Source organism: Bombus impatiens, unplaced genomic scaffold (genome assembly GCF_000188095.3).
Source record: "Bombus impatiens unplaced genomic scaffold, BIMP_2.2 scf_0096, whole genome shotgun sequence".
Classification (NCBI taxonomy): domain Eukaryota; kingdom Metazoa; phylum Arthropoda; class Insecta; order Hymenoptera; family Apidae; genus Bombus; species Bombus impatiens.
Window position 1 is genome coordinate 161,105 of NT_176515.1, and position 25,934 is coordinate 187,038.

The window sequence follows — 25,934 nt, forward strand, 5'->3', positions numbered from 1 at the left end:
TTTTAACTAAAATGTGTTTACGTATCGTATTTGAGCTTATTAACGATACATGTAAAACGCTTGTTCTAGCAACAAGCAGCATCAAGAAACGTCAGTTAGTTGGAATAACGAAGTCGAGCAGTCATTCGTTTTACTCTTGCGAAATATTTCAGATGACAGACAATTTCTCGAGACGTAGAAGTGTCAGACGATTTCATGCCCCAAAGGAAGAATACAGCAGTCGATTTTTCAACGTGATGTTCTCCGTAACACCGTCGTTTACTATCCGCCAACGTATCGTAATAAACGAACCAAGAAAGACGAGACACCGCGTTCTTGCGTTTCTTTTTTAAAGCCTCGCGTAAACAACACCACGAATGATCAAGTAATTCGCTCTCGATTCTTACCGTTCTGTCTCCACGGTTACGTAAAACTGCCGTTGCCAACGATAACCCGATATCGCGAACGGTAAAATAAAAATTCTGCGGATTTTGTTCATGACAATACCAATGGTTCTTCAATGTTGTTCCAAATGCTTGAAATTCGATGGAAATAAAATATTAAACGTGTAAATAGCTCAATTTACAAGACACCGTTTTCCACGAATTCTTCGCTTAAATATCTCAATATATTCAGAGTTTCGGAATTATCGAAAGCTGGTTTTTCGGAATTATCGGGAACTCCAATTTGGAAACTTTAATTTACTTTTAATTAAAAAACCAATGGGAAGGAAGATAAACAAAGATACGTGGTATCTCGCAGTTTCTTCAGTTTAAAATCCCCAGTGTCTTTAGTTTAAATGTAAACATCGACTTAAAAAGCGGTAATACAGTTTGGAAAAAATCGTAGCGGAATGAAGGATACGAAGGAAGTTCAAAGTTCTCGTGCGTTACCTTTCTTAAACGCAATGCCGGTTGATTTTGTTTTTCCTACGGTAGAACCGAACGATATCGCGAAATATGACGAGCCATTGTTTCGGACGAAATAAAACACGTCGTTTATTGCTAGTACGACATAAATATAAATCCTGCATGGTTATTTCGGGAAAAGGAAGGTAGAAGAATCGAACGAGATCGCTGACTTCCCGACCGTGCAATTTCTATGGCATGTGAAATAACACAGGTGTTCAGCTTCCCATCGTTCCGCTTTAATGGCAGAGGTATTAAAGCTATTAATAACATGGCTAAGTGGTGCGTTTCTCTTCCAGCCATGGACGATCTATGTGCCACTAAAGGTTAACAGGCAAGCAACTATTTCACCCTGCCAGTTACCTTTTTTTCCTCCTGAGACCTGCACACGCGACGATTGGCTATCTAATGCTACGATGTTAACCTCCCCAAGCTACCTTTTAACACAGAGTTTCCACGATAGTGGGCTGTTCTTTGAAACGTTACGTTCGAGACAGAGAGAGTTTTCACGATTGAAATTTATAATTTAAGAACGCAAAAAAAGCAGAATACTACGAATTATTCTAGAATAGAGAAAACTATTCTACATCTAGAATGATTACCTTGCAAGTATTTTAATTATTTTTATATAAGTATTAGGTTGTCCGGAAAGTATCTTTCTTTCGCAAACGTGTTTTTTACAACAGTGCAGCTTCGTATAAACGTGAAACCAACTCTATTGCGGTGTTTATCTCAACGGAACAAAATGGATCGTACGTGATTCGACGAAATAATATAAAACAAAATACATTGTGCGTCTATTAATTTCTCATAAAGCGAAAGGAACTTTACGAACGAGCTAATATATAGCCGCGCGTAAAAACTTTCTATGTATAGAGTATACAAAACATTTTGAAAATTCATTAGCACCGCAACGAGACACGACCGTCGTAATTATATAGACGTTACAGGACATTTATTGCAGTTACATTAGGTTGTCCAAATAGTTTCTTTCGTCTTACGAGGAAATAATACACAACGTATTTGTTTTATATTATTTTGTCGAATTCCGCACCACCCATTTTGTTCTCTTGAAATAAACACCGTGACATTTCACAGACTCGGTTTCACGTTTGTACGAAGACACTTTTCGGTCAATCTAATAGATACACTTCGCAAAGATCATCAGAGCATTCGAAGAGTCAATTATTCGCAATACTAATAAGCCACAATATACGGTAACGTCATCTATATATTTTTCACTCGTAGGCGTATCATTGCAGTGAATGTCTTGTAACTTCTATATATATTTTCGGATTCAAACTTTTACTATTATAACCACGATAGTCGTGTCTCGTTACAGTGCTAACGAAATTTCAAAGTGTTTCGTACACTGCGCGTAATATATTCATAAAAAAGTTCCATGGCAAGTGTTCGAATGCTCTCGTGCGCCGCGCTAAAATTTTCAAACATTGGTAGACCAGCATAGAACGAAGGGAAAATCGACGAAGAATACTTAGTCCTTAAACCCTTAGAGTGCTGAATACTCGCGGCCTATGCGGTCTCGCGACCAGCGCTGACGAGCGCTGTGGACGGAGTACTTTTTCGCTAGACTGGACTCTGTCGATTGACTATTCAAAGCGTAAATCGTAATAAGTTATAGTAATTTTTTTGTCACGAGAATTAAATGTTTCAAGAGCGTTATTTTTTAGTATTAATTATTTATTATAAACATTGAAATTTACGATAAACTGGAATTTGGGTAATAAACTAGAAAACAATAAACTAGAAAACTAAATTTACTAAGTATAACACAAGTTAGTAATTCAGTTGTGTGTGAGAAATTTCAAAACAATTATCGATACATAATCCGACATCGCATTTTCTGCATTCGTATCGCTCCATCTCTTATTTTTCACACAAACAACGCATTTTCTTCTTGATAATCGTGTTGTGCCGGCACGATTAAGGTATTTTAATGGAAAATGCCTATCGATTAAACGAAATGGTAAATCCTCGGACTTTCCCTTTCCTCCTCCTACCATGCTTCTGCGGTGGAAATATTTTCGTAAAATGTCTCTTATCAACGCTAAATAAAATTCACTAAATTTGTTTCGAAGCAGTAGATTTTTGATATAAAATATATGCATTATATATAAGGAATGCATTTATATTTATCTCGTACAAACGTAATAGTATTACTTCTGCGTAGGTGTTGGGAAAAATTGACAAACGCATATATGCGTCCCCAGTTCATGCCGGATACTTACAGAAAACGCATATATGTGTCCTTAGTCCACACCGATAGCTTTCGCCAGACGCATATATACGCGTCCATAGCACTCTAAGGGTTAAATTTCACGAATTCCTGTCACGACTAAAAAAATAGATTCCCTTGACGAAACATCTTCTTTTAAGTAAGAAAAGTAGATAACGAAAGCAAGTTTCGTTACGTTATTTGAAAATTCGAAATCGATTTTCATAAAACAGAAATATCCAACGCGGTTGTTTCTCTGGCTTCCCATTCAAATTTCTCCATCATCGAACGTTAATTGGAGAGTGAGCCGAACAGACGCCTGCGGGAATGCGTTGTTCTCTGTGACCAGTGAGAATATATTAATGAGATTGCGTGATGCAATAAGCGGTAATAGCTAGCGGCTGAAAGGAGGAAAGTAGGAAGAAGCTAAAAAGGGCTAGCCATTATTCGTTTAGCCGGTAATCCCTCGGGGGACGTGACGACGTTTGCAAAGGGAGAAATGGTTCCGAAACATCCGTCACGCTGTCAGCGCGTGTCGCGGTGACAGACAACCGGCCGACTGCTTTGTTACTTTATTAAGAATTGTCGTTTCCTCGAGAATACGCGATGACTCCTTTATGAAATTTCAACACGTTTCGTTCGTCCGGAGATGTTCTCTGTATTTGTTTGTTCGGTTTTTACGAACGCCAGGCAGCAAGTATAACGAAGGGAAATGTAATCGAATTAACTTGCGTGAGTTTGGCTAGTTGACTGATTGTTTCGTATAACAGTTGCGGAATTAGGAGAAGCACGGAATTATGGAGCGGGTTAACCGGATGATAAAATAATTCTATCGTCGATTGACAAATTTAACTCGAGCATTCAGAGCAAGGTATAACGTACTTTTATAAAACATAAAAGAAAGAACAACTATTTCGGCAAATAAAAATAGATTTTCCTATATTTCTGCGTCGCTTCTTTCCTTTATAATCCGATTTGTGATAGCTACGAAGAAACCTACTGTTGTTGCAAATACCTTGATATAACAGTTTCTTTTATCTAAAAACGTAGAAAATTCCACCAATTTGCTCAGCATCGAATCGACGACGCAAGCGTAAGATTTACATCTACGAAATTAAGTGGAACAACGTGTAGAGAAATGTTACTCCTGGAAACGTTCTTTCTCATCGCACCGAACGTTCCGTAAGAAAGTTACTTCAAATATATTTCATTTAACGTTCCTCAAAACACCGTGCCCCCAAGGACTCGGTCAGAAAACAAAGCCGAAGCTCGACTCGGCGATCGAGTCAAGGGACCGAGAACGCCGACGAAGATCCTCCGCGAGTCTATATGTGAGAATCGAAAGAAACTACGTGGCTCGTTCGTAATTCACGGAGCATAGAGGAAAGAATTTTCACGAGAGACCGAACGTACCTTCGTTGCAACGATGTTTGTGCACCGGTGGAACGAATCGCCACGGATATGTCCAATGAAATTATACGGCTCGCCTCGGGACCGCTTTGTACACGTATCCGATAAGGAACTACGTATTCCGTCTTTTCCTTGGATCGTAAGATAAATACACGAAGTAAAGGAATGGCAAACGAGCCTTAATGGTCTGGAGCGTGGATCTTTGTTACACGTTCTAGATATCTTGGTCGCGCTCCTCCTGGAGTTTCCTCCTGGAGTGCATCGTCTCGAAAGATGCATTGTCGAGGTTGTAGCCCCGACGGGCCATTAGTGCGACGCGTACAACTGCCAGTCTCTGCATTATTAGCGACTAAATAGCGGGCGTAGTCCATGCGAATACGTAATTTCGAAACGGCATTGTTTTGCCCCTACCGAAAACGAAACTCGTTATCCGCGGACGAGCGAGCCATCCTCTGTCACTCGTGTCTCCTGTGGCTTTTTGTCCGGGTTCTTCTCCTGAAAAGCGCTCAACGTTTGCCATTTGTTAACGTTAATCGACGCTTTTCTATCGTTACACGCAAGTCGGATGTATCGTTGTATTAACACGTTCGCTACGGATCCGATTTTCATCTCCTATGATGCTGCGCTAACAAATAATTTTCATACGATACCTGTCTTTATATTACGAAATATACGTATGCGTTTAATATGAATGTGTCGAGTGCGATTAAACGTGTTGGTGTATATAGTGACGAGACGAGTTGATACTCGGTGCAGTCAAATGTATTTAACCCTTTAACCTACAACGACGGGGGTAGCCCGTAGTACGACGAATGGGCCAAATATAATATAATATAATATAATATACACCAGTTGGTAACTGGTGGTACAAGCGGAAAGGGGGTGATTACTTTAACCAACAACACGTCTCGCCGGCCACTACAATCTAAATAATCCAGTTTGCGTACCGCTGGCGCGTTATTTAAATAATAATAATTGAAATAATTCGTCGGCGACGTCTGTTCAACATCGTTCACTTTACATAGCAAGAAATCAGGTTCGCATAGGTATGTTGAATATCATGACCGCTAATCATTTGTGATAGATAGCTTTTACCCAACAATGAGGCAGAACACACGTGTTTGTTCGGTTATCGGTAAATACCTGTATATCTGTTTAGAGGAAGAGCATTAGAAATAGGAATAGAAAATCAGAAGTAGATTTCAATGAGAAATTGAAGACGCAATCGGTGAGAAAAAAATCTGGGATTGTGGGAAAATCTAAAAAATTTGTGTAAACTCATGTCTCGTAATTCATACTATTCGTATATAATCCATCCAAATGAATGTTTTAAAAAATTCCACACATTGCTCAATTATAATTAATATAAATATTGTAATCAAAATTATATTACTTCTGAGATGAATAAAGATTGTTTTCAATGACTTTAATATTATTATTTACGCGTCGTTGTAGCATTTAAAATCTGACACTTAAAAGCTTGCAAATCGAAGTATGACGAATATAAGTTGGAGTTGCCGGTTAATGTCAATTCTCTTAAACAAGAAACGTAGCAAAAAATCAATTTTAAAAATAGAGCGATACACCTATTAAAATTTATTAATTGGAAGAAGCATGATATATTTATATTTGACTTCTGCAATAATAAATACTAAGAAATATATTTTATTTTCTATTTTGTCGCTATATATTTTCTATCTAAGAAGGTAAGATAGTTTTCACAAGGTTTCACTTCTTTCACATTTTGTACGCTAGACTCTTTTCACGATGCTGATTAAATCCGCCGTCTTCGTTAAGGCAGCCAATTTAGAACCATATAATCAATACACAAAGAAGGATAAAGAATTTGCATGATAACGCCACTTAACTATGCTACGTGTAATCATAAAAGTCAGTCCACCCAGAAATAATGATACACCACATCGACCTTCTTCATCTTCTACGGAATAAAATAACTATAGCGAACGTACCTAAGGAATTCTCTTTTCCTAAGCCTTGCTCTTTCCTTTCTCTTCGTTTTCTTAAATAAACCAAGCTTCTTAATCTTAAATTTCAAGCGTGAAAATTAATTTTCATATATACTTTTTACTTATCAAATATACAAGCTATGTTACGTTTTAGAAAAATTTTTGTTTAAAGTTCAAATCGAAATCGTTGATACACGAACAGAACAGAAATTTGTTAAAGCGATATTCTCGTGTATTAAAGTCGCGCGAGAAATTTCATTCGATCGATATGGAAGATAAAATGATGTTTCAATAAATGATTTTCTTTAATAAAATAGAATATTTCAGGGATGAAATGTTTGTTTAAGCGTGCATATTTTAGCGGCTATATCGAATATTTATATCTCAATTTATAATAAAAAATGACAATCAATACCATTGTTTCTAGGTGAAGCAACCGAACGATGAAAATTATTACTTTGATATTAATATCAATATGGACGTTCAGAAATATAATACATAAAAAACTTCGTTCGAAGCTAAAATAATAAAATTGTTAGATTTTAATAACCTTTACTCGTGAAACAGAACTTTCTACGAAATGTTGTGTTAAAATTTATCGAATTTTGAAAATGTATTTGAATAAATCATTTTACCATACAGCATAGAATATTAAAACCAATTTTCCTCTACGATGTTTTTACCATTTATAAATTCACATCGAGAGGTACCGTTATGGAGCGACAACTGAATAATATAACTTGTTATTTTTTCATTCCAAAACGAAACAAAAGGATAGTTTTGATAGCAAGAGATTTCTTGATAACGTATCGAAGTTTGAAATTTCTATCTTACAAAAAAAAAAAAAAAAAACCAAAAACATATATAATCCCATCCTTCGCAGCTATATTCCTAATAATATAAATTTGCTGTAATTGATACGATATATAAATGCACTAAAAATAACAGAAACAACAATCCTATTTCTCTCTCTCTCTTTCTCTCTCTCTCTCTCTCTCTCTCTCTCTCTCTCTGTGTGTAAGTCTTTTAAGCAAATGGTCCCTAATGGTTCGCAAAGCAGACTGAAGCGTTTACAATGGCCGGTTGAGTGACAAGCGGTGGTTTCCGATTGGCGACCGCTCTCCGGCTGTTTATGCCGGTATTTCAAACAAACGTTATTACAAGCGTGAAACAGGTTCACGGCCGGACATGGATTACGATAGTATCAGAATTTTCGTGACGCGTTCAACCGGCAGACGTACGCGAATTTAGGGAGTTGTCGTTGCACGCGAAATATGTCCCCGGTCCTTTGTGAGTCGAGATAGGGTGAAAATGGCATTTAATGGATGACCGCCTGTCGAACTATTTGCATAAAGTGTAACACGTAGAATGCTTCGTGGCAACACCCTCTTTCGAAGTCGGCTCTTTCCAACGCTAATTTAACGCCCCTTCCCACGAGAACATACCAGGTTTTTGTTCGATATTGCACTTGTGTCGCGCGGTATGCGGTTCCCCACCCCTTTAACACGCGCCATTCTGTTCTTCTTCCCTCCCTTTTGTCGTTGAAAGGTGGCAGAACTGTTGCTGACAATGTTCCATGCTGCACGTGTAAATCCTCATGACACACGAGCGAATCACCTGCTGTTTTCCGGATCGAACATTTCCGGCTCAGCGTCGCTGCTTTCGGACGAAACACGCATGTTGTGACTCTGTTTCTTTTTCTTCTTTTGTACTAAATTCGTGCGGATGGAACAATGGCTTTTGTAAATACGTGAAATTATTCGGAATTCAGTGTTCAGTCCAGTTTAAACAACTGGAAACAAAGCTCTGAATAAATTCGAAGATATCGTACCTTTATCAAATTTTCCCTGTTCGTCGGGTACTTTTATAATCAACGAAACAGAGTTTCATTAATCTTGAATTTACTTTAGTATGTACAGTTTTGCCTGGAAATAAGCTTGCACTATCCCCTCTTCTTTCGTTCAACTTGCCGATAGAGCGAGAGATCCGAGAACGAGCAAGAATCCGTGAAAACGAAAAGCCAGACTTTTGCGGTTGAACAACGATACGGTTTAGTCGGAGAGAGAGTAGAATAGTTAAACACGTATAATACTTTGTCATTCTAATGTTGCTCGACCGATCACTTTTTGATTTTTTCGCTATTTTCAGCTTCTCGATCGTTTTCCGTGTTCTTCCTTGTCCTGTTCGAGGACCAAATCAAGTCAAAAAACAGCATATCTGACTCGTAACAAACGATATATAGCGTCCTCGGCGTGTTGCTTATTTGCAGACGAAACTGTATATTGTATACGTATAATTACATCTTATATTGTTGAAAATGACAACGTGAGTTCGTGCTCGCCATTCATACGCAGATACGTTAGTTATAAGAAATAGTAAATAGAGGATGATCCTAGTTACAATCGATAGATTTAATCGATAGGCTTAAGATGCCTTTTTGTTTTTATCCCCAGTTTTTGTAAGCGCGTGCAATAAAGGTTTTTTTGGGTCAGAACGGCGTGATAGATTTATCCATTCAATAAAATAATAATTATTCTGACCTTCTTACCTCTGAGTACAGAAATAACAACATATATGCTACAAATACTTTGAGTATACGTTTAAATTGTATATTGCAGTAGCTAAGAAAATTAACATATCTCTATTTACCGAAGATTACTGATATTCATGGCGAAAATATTCCAGAATTCTTTGAATTCTTGGGATACATCGAGAAACCTTCGAGATAGCTACGAGTGACGAATAAGTCTCGTACATTATTCCGAACTTTTAGGCGTTTGGAATATTCGGAATTCTTTGGAAACAAATATTTCGTGAACCTACCTTCTACATAGTCTCGGCAAGATTATTAGAGAAATAACGAAACTTAACTTCTTTCTCTGATTAATGAAAATAACATGATATATATTGCGCTATAATATAATACACTACGATTAAAGCGATAATTAAATCTTAATGATTTCTACTAAAAGTTGTAAATAATAAGTATTCTTGCTAATAATCGTTAGAGCACAGTAAGCATCAAACGAAAGGGAAATTACGATCTCGCACGAAGTTACGATGACGATAATTGAGTTGATGAATCGAACGATCGCTTGTCAGTTGCCAATTGCTAATCGTCAATGATATGACAAGCGCATCAGCTACAATCACGAAGCCAGCATTAATTCTAATCAGTTAGCCTTGGAAACAATCAGATATTCGATAATCAATCGATGATTGAGTCACTTATGCGTCAGTCCGTTGACACATTGAGAAATCAGATTGAACATTTAAAAAGTCAATCGATTGTTATACATATAATAATTCTATGAATAATATTTACCAACAATAATTCTGTCTAAAATATCTTAAAACGAACGTATTACCTGTTAACGCACTACGTGTAAATAATATCCTTCGTATAAAATATTCATAATGACAATCGACAAAATTGTAAATATAATCAAAGTTTAAAGCGATTTTCGATATCGAAAAATGTCTTTCTTTTACAGATACGTCTTTTACAACGACGCATCTTTATACAAACGTGAAACCTAATCTGTCGAACGTTGTGATCTTTATTTTGATAGAACAAAATGCTGATTCGATAAAAAAATATAAAACGGAAAATGTGCATCTGTAGAGGATGGTTGGTCGTGTGGTTTAAATGACGAGATAACTCGATGTCGAAACCGTCAAATATATTAAAAATAATTAATAAATACAGAGAATGTTCGCTAAGACGCTCGGTACTGACTGATTCGCTAAAGACTGTGTATTGATCGCTAATAAAATCGCTCGAGACGCAAACTGAAAAAATGATTACCTTACGATCGCGTTCGTTTATTTATACTGGCCCGGAGTTTATTTATTATTACATTATGTATGTCCTAACGATGTTGATACTCCGAGACAAAACAAGAAGACGATTCGAATTGTCCTCTAGCTCATGCGCCGCTACAAATCGATAAATCATTATAATTTTCCAAATTATATATTATGTATTCATACGTTGCTCGAACTCGCTCAAATGCTCAAAAAGGCAAGCTAAATCTTACATCGAATCTACCAAGCAGAATAATATAATATTTCGTAAAATTTGACGGAATTCACGACTCGTGAAACACTCTGTGAACCGCAGCACGTCGTGACACGAAAACTACGTAGATAATTCAGAGTTCGACGTGCGGTGATATATCCGAGATTTTTGCCCTACTTTCCTATACTTGTATCCACTAGATCCAAGGTGACACGTGGAGAACCGATATGGCAAGTAAATGGCTGTTCGCGCGAGCGTTGCATCGAATTCCAAAAAGTTTACGCTACTCGAATATGCGCGCGTATACGTATGTACAGTGCACACACGTGCAGACGTCGCAATGGCCGAAGATTACGTTAGGGTGCCTTTTGTATGCAGTCCCACACGTACACCGTACGAGCCTGTACCGCGATATTTGACTTTCCTTTTTCGATTTCTCAGCGACCAGTCTCGGGGCTGGCCGACACCATCGACTTTAAATCGTTCTCTGTGCCTGCATTCCTTTTTTCTGTATTTCCAGTTTCTATCCATTTATGCTAAGTAGACCAAACATTACGTTTAACGTATTTCCCATTTTTTTTTTTTAAACCTACCTTAGCTGATTTTTCGGTTTCTCTTATCCTGGTATCGCTTATTTTACAATGCAAATAATTTTAGTCGACGTAAGGAAAATTCGAATGAATTTCCCTTTTCAGAATTTTCAAATCATAGCAATGTTACACACGCTGCGTTAACGTATCTATGGTGCGATCTACGGTGTCTAAATGTTAATAATATTATCGATAATAGAGGTTCATCGATTCTTTAAAAACAACCTGCGAACATTTTAAAACGTTTAGCGTAATGGAACGTGGAAATTACCATCGCTATTAATAATTCTCCGGCATTAAAACCTATTTGGGATAAGAGAGAAGCGGCAAGCAACGGTACAATTTTTCTGATCACACCTGCGACGAATTATTTTTGTCGTTTCCTTTTCCCGCTTCCCTTGTCACTTCAGTGGAAGAGAATAACGTCAGCTTGGCCGACCAGACAAATTAGAATATTACGTACGGGCCGTCGGTATGAGCGAGAATAATAATTAGAGACCGACAGACTGTACGCGCGAGAATAATTTTATCGCGAAGGAGTATAACGCGAGGATAGAAAATTCGTTAAAATTACGTTCTGGATCGCTGTATCGAAAATTTGTAATTCGTTCTCTCTATGCTTATTGCTCGCTGACGATGCATATTCATTTAGATTACAAGTATTAGAATAAATTTGATTATCCTACTCGCAAGTAATTATATAATACGATCCTTTTATCTTTTTATTCAGCTCGCGATGTAGACATTTCGTTCTGTTCACGCCTTGAAATTATTTTCTAATCTAGTCTTTTAATTATTATATTTTTAATAAAATATCTAAATGTATTTTCAATCATCGTTCGGTAATCTCAAGGAGATTGAAAATACAGCAAAGTAACGTGCAATTTTCGGTAACAATTTGTTTCATTTATGTGAATTATAGTTTTGGACACAAAATAAGCAATAGATATTGTACAATGGCCTGGTTCCGTAAAATTACATTCTTTGAAATAGCAATTGTACAAGACTTAATCGATCGAGCAAGAACGAGGGAAATATACTAAACGAAAATTTAACCTACAAATTCAAACTCTGATCAAACTTTGATTGAAAATGTACCAACTTAGCGTAACAAATTGCCACCCACCGAAACGAAATTAGCGAATAATTGCAGGACTAGCTTGGCGACGTGAATTACATCGGCCATTTGAGTAGTCTGGAATTGTTCAAGCCGAAAAAAAAGATAGCTACGAGCATTACGTAGAATCGTCGAATACCGGTGGTCCGTGTGCGATAATTAACCCCAAATTTCGCACGACGATATAAAAGTTTCGCGACAGCGTGTTTGTGTCGTCGGTCGTATAATTTCCTGGCAATGGTGCACTGGCTCGGAAAACACAGCCAAAGCTATTCGTTATACGAAGAAAAAGACAAAACAGGGGAAAAATAGGTGGAGTCGATACGAAACGCAAAAGTTTCCGTCGTGTCGCTACATTTTTCCGCCTCGCTCCTTCTAATTTAAATCTAATCCACCTACGATTTTGCTTTTAAAAGATAACTTTCGCGTAACTTGATGGTAGAAACGTAGATTTAACGCGTGTAAATGCTTCGTTTTAAGAGAAGTAGAATAAATCGAGTAAAGTTTTACCGCTATAAATCGTAAGATTTCGATGAATAGACGTTAGGACAACGACGTTAGATAAATTTTCAATAAATAACAGAGGAAAGCTTCGGTGCTGATTTACGCTGTAAGATAGTTAATCCGCGTAGCTATTCTTGTTCATTAAATTTATTTTGCAACGTAAATCTACAAAGTCTCGGTTATATTCTACACAAAGGATGTGGTCTACTGTTCGAGCAACGGAAACACACCTCGATCTTGTGCCTCGTAATAACGAGACGAACTTGCAGCATAAACTATACTTCTAATTCTCTAAAGATTGGTTGTACTTTTACGACATATTACAATAGTTCCTCCATTAGTAGTTTCACGAATCGGATCAATAATTCTATAGAAATCATAAATAACACGAAGCTATAAACATCGTTGAATACAAGCTATGATCGACTCAAAATTTTATATTTGACATATTGTTGCAACAACGAATAGTCGGTTTACCGCTATTAAGAAATCATGAGACAGAAGATTCAGGTAGATTGAAGATCTTTTTATCTTGGCGAAGGACGTCTTCAAACTTCAGCAAACATAAAATAAACCGAGAATTTCATAAAACACAGAAGAATCGAAAGACACGGTTACCGTCTAATAGAAACGTTTTATTTTATTATTTCCTATTCTCGCCCTTTGCATTCGTAGAACAGGAAGCACGGTGGAACGTTTGCAATAATGGAACGAAGGAAAGGCGATCCATGTGACAGAATTCGCGACTTCAGTTTCAAAGCGATAAACCGCTGGTTGTTTCGTGGCCTTTGACACCGTTAACATGCATGCAGATTCGCGCGCCAGGATGGATGTTCGATTGCTTGGAGAAGACGTTCTCGAAGCCACAGGCGGCTTCTCGAGTGCGAGTCTAGAAGAAGCCAACCCCTAGAGGAGGGATGCTTTGTCGCGTTGAAAGCGAAGAAGGAAACACTCGAGGGCCTTTCGAGCGAGGATCCGCCGCTATTGGAAAGCAACGCAGCTGGGGACCGGATCATCTCATTAAAACTGCATAAAAAGAGCCGAGGAGCGCGGCTTTGTCGAACGTCCACTCCGTGTAAAAGGTGAAACCAAGACGTGGATAAGATAGTAGCGTGGTAGAACGTACAGTTGCTCGCGAAAGTATTCCAACACTTGCGTTTTGAAATTTCATTAAAATCGTAATTTATTCTTTTAAACCATTCTATTAATAAGTCTCGATATTCAGTGAGATTATCTTTTACGCTTATTATTAGAACGCGGATATTTCGATAGAAATATTTTTATCTGCTAAATATCGTAAGAAATACTACGCTCTGGATATTTCACACATTTTTGCGTATTTCGTGGATTTTTGCTCGACTCGTAAATTTCCTACCAGCGCATAAAAATACGTGGTTCGTTTATCCGTTATATGACTAAGGTGATTGTCCATCTAATTCTTTACTAAACACATGTGCTTATGATATATATCTCGTAAGTTCTTCGTATATTTTCAGATTGAACTCGAAGATCAATATAATCGCGACAGTCGAGTCTCATTAGAGAATTAGCGAAATATCTAAATGTTTCGTACAAAACACACGACAGATACGTACGATATTTCTACGGTGAGTGCCACGATAGTTTCGCAAGCCACTGTATACTCCTGACATTTTGTCTCGAAGCTACAGATATCGTTCGATTTGAGATCGAGTTTATGGGAAGACGAAGCTCTCACCACTGGGAGAAATCGTGTTATTGGTTGCCTGGTGACTAAAATACGCTAAACAACTTCTTGAATTTCAGACTCTCTTAGGCTGCTCTCGGATTACCTATATACATTGTCAATATTTCAAGGTCCTCAAATAAGAGGATCAATATGTATTGTCAATACAATATTGTCAATATTTATCGATAAACTATTACACATTTTCGTTGAGAATCTTCAACTATCGACGGTATTATTGATCGCCCAAAGGCAACTTTAGAAGCTGCTGATTTCCATGCTTTTGAGTTTCCTGCACTACGCTAACTTTGTTTCTTCTCGTTGTTAGAGGCATGTTTATTATTATTGTGTTAATATTTGGAAAGGCAGGCTAAGCGAATTTCTGATACGTTTGATTGCGTTTGCGAATCGTAGACATGAGTTTGCACCGCTTGGGAAGGTAAAGTATGCAGGAGAGGGATGATAGGAAATTTCAACGAGAGTTAATTTCCCTCGGAATTCCTTTTTATGTTATTTCTAATTCGCGATTCCACTCACACAAAGATTTTCTGGAATCAAAATCCTTAGATATACGTGTGAGAAACGAGTTACATTTATATCTCTTGTGATCAAAGAAATCACGTCGTGCGAACAGGATATCGTAGTGGTGTGAAAATTTTGTTACGATTTTGAGAATTTGAATTTACACAGTCGCGTACTTTTGAACGTACACCTTTTTAGTTTCATAATTAATCACGTTGTAACTTTGCTCTATGCCACGATACGTTTTCATAATTTGAACAAATATAATCAACCTTTTGCAACAATAAACAAAGTAGACTATTTTAGAAAAATTACCAGCGAGGAACTGTCTCACACCGCTATTGGTTCTCGTCGTGTCTTTGTTGAGAAATCATTAATCTTCCGAAAGAAGGAAACCATTAATTAATAAGTATGTTCAGCGGTGACATCGCGAGATTAATCTCCACGAAATCGTGTCCAGGTTAGTTTAAAACTTGGGTAATTGATCCCGAAGAATGAAATTCCTGCTCTCGTATAAATAATTCAACAGCCCTATTGAATTCCTTGAGACCAGGATTATTGACATCACATTCTACGGATTACGAATCGTCTGAATTGGTTTCCACGAGACCAAAGTCATCTTTATTGGATCGGTCCTCTCGATAAGATCTTGGATTACTAATTCCACATGCGTATTCTACTGTATCACAAATCTAATAGTGCAATTGCGCTTCTAATTAGAACTTAGATTACCTACGGTTCTATATAATACACGTGTTTATCTGTAAACTTTATTACGAAAGAGCAAACGCTTTCGATGTTTACAACATCGGATTGTTATTTAAGAGTATATACATACAAATCGTAATTTTAAGTGTTATTAACCGTAATAAGTTCATTAACAATTTTTAACTGCCACGTTGGTCATATATGACCGGCCACGGTTTCTCCTGCGAGGCCACGGTGGGTCATTGATGACCGGAGCGCATGAACTTCTTACAATCGTCAAAATAGTATGAAAATTTACAGTTAGGGCAGTTTGAATATAATCGATAAATAAAAGATACTTTGAAATAAAAAGTGTCCCATCGAACGATTAAACATTTTTATTAGAACATCGATAAAAAAAAAAAGAACAAATCTTGCATCTAACGGTGCACTGTATTAAAACACTTTAAACGTAAATGTGGCTCATCGATACAACCTGGACGATAGGTGGTCACCTTTTTGGTCCGATTCTTAGCAATTTTTCATCCTAACTGTTTAACATTTCTTTTATACCACTCTCTGCAAAATTTTCCTGCCAGATAGGCTTGCCCTTCTTTCTTCCACGTTTCGCGTCGCGATCTTTGTCGAATAAGTATATTTCACGGCTCTGATGAATGACACTGTGTAAGGTGCATTGCGATTGCCATTCTAAAATCCGATACCTTGATTTTTGTTTTTGTTGCTTGTTTGTAGAGTATCATCGCGTTTGGAATTGATGTATTTAACGATAACTCTAAAGCTATTTTTATGTACCACTCGAGGGTTCTTCTATGTGGTGTAGAATACGCTATCGTTCGATCTGATAAATCTACAACACGTGTTCCTCTATTGTGATCTACCACTACTTTTGGTATATTGCAAACATAATTTTTTTTACCCCTACCATTTCAGTCGAATGTTTTGTCGAAATCATAAAAATAATCCTAATACTGTTTACTAATATCTTCTACACGTTTCAACGATATATTCTGCACGTTTTGCTTGCGACGAAATAGCAAAAGCGAATGGTTTGTCGAAATAAACGAAGCCTCGTTATAATATGTCGCTATCATCTGTTACCAAGGCGCCACGGTGGTCACTCGTGACCCCCAGTAAGATAAACGGTCCATTGGGGAAGAACGTTGTCTTACATCGTCGATTTATTATTATTTTACCATTATATGCTTCGAATAATAAAAATACTCCCGTGGCGTTCTGAGCGAAACGTGTGATTTCGGCGTGGCAGTCAAAGTGTTAAACCATCGAGCAACCCCTAAAATTAAAAAATCAGCAAACATCTACTTACTATGCTTCTGCCTATAGTTTCGTATTTGCTGATTGATCAAAATGGTCGAGCAATAAATTATGTTCATCGGAGGAATTTACACCTGTGCCATTCTGGACGCAGATTTATTCTTATCCATAGTAGAATCGAACGGTTATCGCGTCAGTAGAAATTCGAGCGTAACGCGTTAAGTGAGCCTGGACACAGCAAACAGCGAAGGATTAAGGATATTCGTCGTTCTCCGTGATCAGTATTCCGAAAGTCAGTTTAACTCGGCCGCGTTTACGTCCATCGAATAGACTGATTCGTTCTTGAGCAGTAAGCCGGCTGAGCTTGAATTTTATTGCCGTCTTTAGGGTGTTTGCAGTGTGACGATACGAGAGCCATGGCGCCACCATGTCCTCAGGTTCTAAGCTATGATAATTTTTAACGTAAATAGCGTTATTTATCTGCTCCACGACCTATACGATCCGTGATAGATACTTGTTCCGGTTCTAGATGTATTTTAACGTTAAGGAAGTTACACTTATTTAGCAGAAAATGGCGATTTTTGGGATTTGTTTTTTCTTTCGTGATCTTCCTTAAAAACCTCACACGCACAGACTTATCGTATCGTTGACATTTGTTCCTTTGACAAAGATTTATAATCCTTTTAAATTCTACCGTGTACTGTGCAAAATCCTTATCGTTAATTTTTCATTTACGTCCCGAATTTGTTACAAATATTTCTAGAAACTTTCCATCAAATAAGCAAGTTTGAACGAACAAGTAGTAAAATCAATATATATTTACCAGAGTTATTCCGCACTCGTAACTCGTCGAAGAAGATATCGCGATTTATCACGGCACATAATTCAAAGCGTCACGGCTATTTATAATTGTAGCGGGTAATTTAATTTTCCTAAAATTTTCGTTGCTACGTTAGTCGGGCAATAAATTACGCAAGTGGAAGGAATTCCTCGTTCGGGAATGGCCAAACTTTCTGCGTGAACGTAAAAACAGTTTTAGATAGGTAACTCTTATTTCAACGGAATTAATTTTACAACTTTCCAATGGATGAATTCTACTCATTGTCGCCTTTTTTTTGCGTAGAAACTGTTTGAAAATAGTTTCAATTAGTTATAGAATTGCAGAATAAAACCTTCAACGGTGGAATGTTTAGTCGATAATTTAACTCGTCGCAGATTCCTTTTTTATCTAATTATTAAGGAAAAAAGTACGAATGTTTATTAAAAAATTCATTTACCCTTTATCCATGTCGTATCTGTTAAAATCTTCATTTTAAAGGGAAGATATTTGCGGGTAAACGTTTACGAGCAATAATTTCGTACTCGCAGCAAGAATGAAAAATGAAGCATCGTACAGTTGAAGCACGTACATTGTAAAGTCGTACATTTTCATCGCGAAGAGGGGGCAATTATTCTCCACGCGAATGCACGACGCAATTGAAGAAATAGCGGTAAATATATTCTCTTCGGTTTGTCTCTTCAAACCCTTCTCTTTATAGCGTCGCTGTACTTTTAACGTTCCTGATCCTTAAGAAGCTTTCTCCTTTATAACGCGTGCAACAGTCTGATTCGCGTTTCGAAAATCCACTTTTTAAGAACCACTTTTTAAGAACGGTAGAAGGAAGAATAGACGAAGAACAAAGTTGAAATTACTCTTTTCTTTAACCCGTCAGCCACGGGCGATTTTCATATTTTCCTGCGAGAGATCCTGACCGAAATTTTTATCTTGTACAACGATACAAGAAACGCGATGTGACGATAAATAGCGTAGCCGGCCGAAATTAACGCAATAAATAGATACGAAATAAATAGAGGCGATTTCAGCGGTTGAAGAGTGAAGCGATCGATATTAAATTGCGTCATACCACGCTAACCAAACTGAAAACTCAGTCTAACCATTATCGGACTACAGACTATGGATAACAGTTTTTTAGTCGAACCGTCGATTATAACTGATGGTGCACGGAAGTAGAACAACGTTGCATAAGTTTGCTGCCTGTAGATGCAAATCCCAAGAGAGCTGAGATACCGCACGTACATACCGCGCGATATGCTCGAGTTAGCCATCTTCCCCTCTTCCCAGCTTCTGCTCCGTCGCGGAAAATTGGTCCGCGGCCACGTGTAATATCACCATAAATTTATCGCGACTAGCGTTAATGCACCGAAAGTGTTTGGCTAGTACGTTGTGTTTGCTTTGCGCACCCGTATTGCAAATTCATTCGACTTGTCGTTTTGCAGAGGCCACGTTTTCTCGCGATTGCCGCATTAACCCGCTTTGCGAAATGGATTTAAGGGAATCGTAGCCGGTTCTCTCCCCTCGTTACTCGTCTCCCGGATTACGCCCGAATCGGAACGGATTTGTCACGATCGCGCTGATCGATTTCTTTTCTCCGAACTAGAAGTGGAAATGAATTCTTCGAGTATCGTCGTATAACCCGTGCTTCTTCCAAATATTCTCCTCCAGAACTCCGTTGTGCGCTTTCCATAGCATTTACAGTTCTGTCTTCGTTTACGAAATCACCAAGTTCGTAAAATTATCGCGTACGATTGAAACGGAAGAATTTGAAACGGAATTTGAAAATCTAACGCGGTCTGTGATTACAAATATCTTTTGCGTGTCCGCTGAAAAAAGCAAATCGAAGTTTCTATGAAAGAGTCCGAGGAACTCGATCGCAAAATGCATAACGTTGTTTCCATAAAAATTCACCGGCTTGTCGACTATTTTCCAAAGACTTACAGGAATTTTAAACGACATCTCTGAACCGATGGACTGTTTTTTTTTTTATTTTATATCATATTACGATGCTTTTATTCGATCGCAATGTAACGTTGAAATAAAAAAATCAATGAAAATGTAGTCATATTTTTCCCGCGATTTGCATACGTAAATACGAAATTGCTTCTGGAATGATTCGATAGAAAGAAATAATTTTAATAAAAATATTTGACGGTCGAACGACGAGCAAATACATATAGTTTGTAAAAGTTGTTCAACGCAGACGGCAGAAATATTCCAATTCAGAGATATCGTAGCTTATTCGTATTCCCGTGTAAAAACTGTATCGAGTTAGCTCGTTCTAGCGAGGGAGCGTAGGATTTTCCGAATCACCGATTCGTTTCTAAAATATTCAAGACACTTTCGTGCAACGTTATTTCCTCAGTGCTGCGTTCGCCCACTTTTCAACTAAAACTGCTATTGTTCTCGATTGCGATCCGTCGAATTGCAACGACGACGCGACCGAGAGTTTTACGCGGAATTCAAGCCGATTACGGGTCGTTGATTGCTTCGTCGCGATTCATTCGCATGGAAAACGCAGCACGGCACTCGTTTCCCTCTCCAATGACGAATTCATGGAACCCATGACAGCGGGACAATTATTCCGTGTACTCGATACGTATATCGTGGAAATCTTTGATTGTTTTCGATGCGATTCCTATGCGCGCGTATAATTGCCATTCTTCTGCATGCTCGTTGATTCTTTCGAAATCGGTAGCATTGTGAACTATTCGAAAAACTGTTGGGTGAAAAAAATTAGAACAACCATCGAATGGCATATAAAGTACGTTAGCAGGTTTTTTAGTTTGCCATACAAATTGGGTAATTTGTGTACGGCGATGACTCGATCGCGAACGTTTATGCAATTTCATGTTTTTATTAATTTTATCGAGGGTGACGTTGCGTCAACGCAACGCTACATTTGCGATCTTCTTTCAAATTAATCGTCGAATTTCTTTCCGCAATATTTTGTCCTTCGATATCTTTCGCGTTACGATTTCTTCCGCCTAGATTTTACAATTTTATGAAATTTAAAGGAGCATCTGTAACGTTATGATAAAGTCATTGTTTCCAACAGATGATCTTTTGTGATACACTTACAGATACTCCATTTCTTAGATCTAGTTACACTCGAAGATATTTCATTCGTAGCTTTGTTATTCTAGAAACGAAACATTAACGAATACACGGACTTCCTGGTAGCAGTAAGCCGTAAAAATTTGTAGCTACGAACCACACACTGGATACTCTTTGACCAGGTTATTTCACCTTCGTACCTTCTTCACGTTGGAATAAAGGAGAGACTTCCGGGATACCGGAGCCGTTCTTATCCCTTAAAGAATACACTGCGAAAGTTTGAATTATGGTCCATAAAAACTTTGCAAGCCCGGACGATTAAGTCGCGGATAATATAGTGGACTAGCGTAGTCTTCGCTTATACGTGTAGGCTAGCGTGCATCTGCTTGAGTGTGTGTAACGAGAGTTGCATGGATAGATACGGGTTACGGGTTCGCAAAGTGCTCTAGTACGTCAGACTGTGCAACCAGCGTACATGGCGACTCATCTATAATTCTACGGAGAGATCTCATCGAGTTCGTCGTTTGTAGTCAAGTCAATGGTCAGAAGAATCCCCAAAAAGGATGAATCTCCAGTCCTAACACTTGTATCGATGCTCGCCAAAATTTGTACGGTAGCTACAAAAATATATTTCCATTTGTCTTCTAGCGAGGCGTTCTGGTATCAGATTCTACGATTCGTTTTCATAGTATCAAGTTTTTGTAACCGTACTATCAAATGGTACAAAATTTAATATGAATGAAAAAAAAAAGTTTGATATCAATTCGTAGATACAAAATAGAATATTCCCAGATGGATCTTTCAAAAGCACGCAATAAATCGTCAAAGATTTGTTGGGAAAAGATCAAAGGCTTAACCAATGTGGCGACTGGATTGCGGATATTTATGCATTTACAGGAATTTTGAAAATGCAGCGTTACAAGGATGCACGTATGAGATGTAAAAGAGATATTCAAAGTATAACGCTTTGTATAATACTTGGTAAATAAAGCAGTACAATTACTGTTCTTTCTTTAAAAAGATGGTAGCACTTGGTATTTTGCCATCGTTTGTAGTCAAGTCAATAGTCAGAAGAATCCCCAAAAAGGATGAATCTCCAGTCCTAACACTTGTATCGATGCTCGCCAAAATTTGTACGGTAGCTACAAAAATATATTTCCATTTGTCTTCTAGCGAGGCGTTCTGGTATCAGATTCTACGATTCGTTTTCATAGTATCCAGTTTTTGTAACCGTACTATCAAATGGTACAAAATTTAATATGAATGAAAAAAAAAGTTTGATATCAATTCGTAGATACAAAATAGAATATTCCCAGATGGATCTTTCAAAAGCACGCAATAAATCGTCAAAGATTTGTTGGGAAAAGATCAAAGGCTTAACCAATGTGGCGACTGGACTGCGGATATTTATGCATTTACAGGAATTTTGAAAATGCAGCGTTACAAGAATGTACGTATGCGATGTAAAAGAGATACTGAAAGTGTTATACTTTGTATAATATTTGGTAAGTAAAGCAATACAATTGCTGTTCTTTCTTTAAAAAATAGTAGCACTTGATATTTTGCTTGTTTACGTCTTTCACACGCAAGTGGGGTATTATCAGCGCGTGATAAAAGGTTCTCATTTTCCAGAGAATAAACTCTTTGGTAATCCGAAGGATAACGTGTACTGTGCATAGTGTGCCAAGCAGTGCCGGCTCGAGGGTTAAGGGATATTGTAATTAAACGTCGATCGGGCCGCGTAAATACCAGATAAATGCTCGGAATTTATCTGGAATTGTAATTACACGAGCCGGGGTATAGTTGGCTATTAGCGTGATTAGTTTCACCGATGCGATCATGCGAATTTCGTACAACGAGGCTTTCCAACGACACGAGAAACCAGATTATAGTTTCATCCTTCTTTCATCTTATTCGCCGTTCGTATTTCTCTGCAAACTGCGATCTTCGCTTCGTATGTTGCCTTTTAATTCCAGTGTCTCGTGGTTTTTACCACGACGAAGCGTACAAACGTTACGTTTCGTCGTTTCGATACTCGTTGACAGCGCAAATTACGCTCCCTATTTGACAGGAATGGCCAATTTCCCGGAGAATTTAACCGAACGACGGTTTATTTATTTGGTGTAACAAAACACGCGTAAACAGCGAATAATACATAATTGACAGCGGTTGTAGAAAGAACGAACTACAATTAGGTAATTAAACCGAGTTCTCAAGTACAAATATTGTCGCAGCATATATTAATTATCATATTGGACCTCCTGTTCCAACGTGACGATCTCTCCTCGAAACATTGTTTGCTATTCGTAAATGAAAATGTTGACGAAACAAAACTATTCCTTTGCGCGTTAAGAATATTAAACGATAATCGTAGCAACACGATTATTATTTTTCCAGTCATAAACGCTTTGCGCGTATCGAGTGTGTTCTTCGAAACGATTACGCTTAAATCACAAGTTTTTACGATGTACAGAGAAGAAGAATATTTTATTAAAAAACACCAAACGTATCTTCGTATTTTTGAACAATGTTTACGACATTCTTCGAGATATATAAACCAGTAAAAAGCGAACAAACTTGTTATTCTTTCCAATACTAAATGCATCACACAGAATTATGCTAATAAATCGCTGCATCCTTCGAATGCTCAACATTCTATAACGCATTTAGCACATAAACTTTGACATCTGCAAGGAACAGCGACCAACAGCGGAAAGAAGAAAGTGGACGATTTAATAAAAACAAGTGGTGAAACTCGGCTTTCATCTCGGCCTGAATAATTTGTTACGTCAGCGTGATATCCATTATCAGTTATCCATGTTTTCCATCTGGTTGTACGAGTAATCCCCACAAGGATGGCCTGTAACGCGCGAAATCTGACTGGCGCTGAAGAAGAAATATCAAGAAGAAACTCAAGATAGAAAAGGGTGAAGTTTCCAAGAAGCTACGAAACGTTCGCAATGCATAAAACGGCAGGTCTGACTGCGCCGGCATAACACTGCAAGCAATGCATTGTTTACGAACGGCATTAACGTCAGCCACAGCGACTACTTGCTACGAACAATTAAGATACAAGTGCACCGACTTCTCCCTTGTCACGAGAATAGCTTCTGCGAGCTGCCTTCATTTTCACTCCTGGCTCGCTATCGTTTCTACTTCGCATAGTTCATATTACCAAGAGATATTCTCTGCTTTGTGATTTCGATATTCCGTGGTTTTCCTACGATGTAGATAAAGTTTCCAATTTCATTGGATCGTTAGAACGCGTAATTTATAGTCAAATTGTATAATAATTCTCGACTCGAAGGTAGAGTCCAAGTGTGTTACTTTGGAAATTTATGAATTACATTTTTAAACTGCGAATTGCATTCTGCTAGGTAAAGTTAGAGCAGACAGAATATTTCTACGCTATATTTATACCTGTTGCTGTTTCGTGAAAATATAAAATAGAAGAGATTTGAAAAGAGAGGGTTCGCTTACGAGAGGCAATGAGCAGAAGGAAACAGGTTAGTCGAGGGACTGGAACGGAAAATCACGTTTTACATACAAATCGAAGTTGCACAGTATTGCCAAATACGATTATTTTTTTCAACTACAAATTGCACGATAGGATCGGTTCGACGAATTCATCTTAAAATTGGTTCCAAATTTTGTATTTACTGTTGAGGTTATTCGATGTGTAAACAGAGAAAACTCGTGGATAAATTGTAAGGCAGAAAATATATTTAAATAGAAGTGTAATTATAAGTAAGAATATAATTTGAGCTGGTCCAGATTCGCACGCTAGCTGTGTTACCCTATAACTAAAAAACCCAAAGCCAACGTCGCCTGTCTACCGTTTATAGTCTGTCTTCGTCGCAGTCTTTTGTCTACACGCTGTCAATGGCTTCGGTGCTTGAGAAAACTAAAAAGACCAGATGTAGAGTTTTCATAGAAGTGGTGACCACTTCAACGTTTACTATAGTCATTGCGGTATAAATTACAAGCGATTGTGGTAAAATTATAACCATTTGCGAAGTTGGAAAGAACAATCGACGAAACAAACTTCCGTATCATATATTTTTGTACGACAGAAATTTCATTTTCAAGAATATTATCGTATCTCCGGTAACATCTCTTCGATAATATTTTACCAACGAAACATGAAAGTCAATATTCCCTGCATAAAGATGTACAATCTATCTTGCTCGTCCGGTATGGAAACTTTCCTAATAGCAAAAAGAAAAAACAAAAAAGAAAAGAATAAGCGAAGGACGGAAGGATGGGAGGGAAGCTTCGTAAAAACAACGATCACGAATTGATACAAGGATAGTCAATCAACCATTTCATTTTTCACAGAAACGTAAATACTCCGTTCATTCGTCGTAGTTTCTCTTCATTCTGAAAACCACGAACTTCGCAAAGCGAGCATAAGAAAGTCTTCGTTGGTTTCATATCAGGTTTCACTCAGAAACTTCAGTCCCCTGTTAGTTAAGGAAGAACAAGATTAAGGATAACGGTTATTATAACGCTTTCTAACGATCCATCGTCTCGTCAAGTTTTATTAAAAGACGTATAAGAACATACTCTTCGAGTCCCTTGTCACGAATATAATGAAATGGATTCCTTTCATAATCCTGGCGCGCGTACTCCAGATGGGTACACCGAATCCGGAATATCTTAACGTTGAAAATCCTATATAATAGTTGCGAGACGGATAAGGAAACGTGGCTTTTGTGATAAAATAAGCTGCATCCACGAAGCAAATCTTTCAAGAACGATCTTTCCAAAACATACTGACAACTGCTCTTTGAAACTTGAGAATTTTTTAAGTATCGATCGGACCAGCTTTTAGAAATTTTATCAGAGTTTTTCAACTTCAAGTCTACGAATTATTTCTTATTACTAGCGGATTTAGACTGCGGATCGTTATACATTTACGAGAGATATTTGATATTAAATATGAAAAATTCAATAACACAGTCAAAGTAAAGTCCCTTATGTGATATTTGTGAAAATACAAAATTTCATAAATATCCTGTAATATTTCCTTCAAAACTGTATTTTATTCGTACAAACATCTTGCCAAAGCTTATTCTAAAAAAAAAAAAAAAAAAAAAAAAA

General features: G+C 37.6%; 1 protein-coding gene and 1 long non-coding RNA gene across 2 annotated transcripts in view; one reads left to right on the plus strand and one right to left on the minus strand.

Moving 5' to 3' along the window:
* Positions 1-25,934, minus strand: part of LOC100741329 (peroxidasin-like) — a 348,980-nt gene that overhangs the window by 56,345 nt on the left and 266,701 nt on the right. The window lies entirely within an intron of this gene.
* On the plus strand, positions 5,425-5,766 carry LOC105682164. The gene is made up of 2 exons (XR_001102823.2): positions 5,425-5,579; positions 5,693-5,766. It is a non-coding gene; the product is annotated as an uncharacterized LOC105682164 (long non-coding RNA).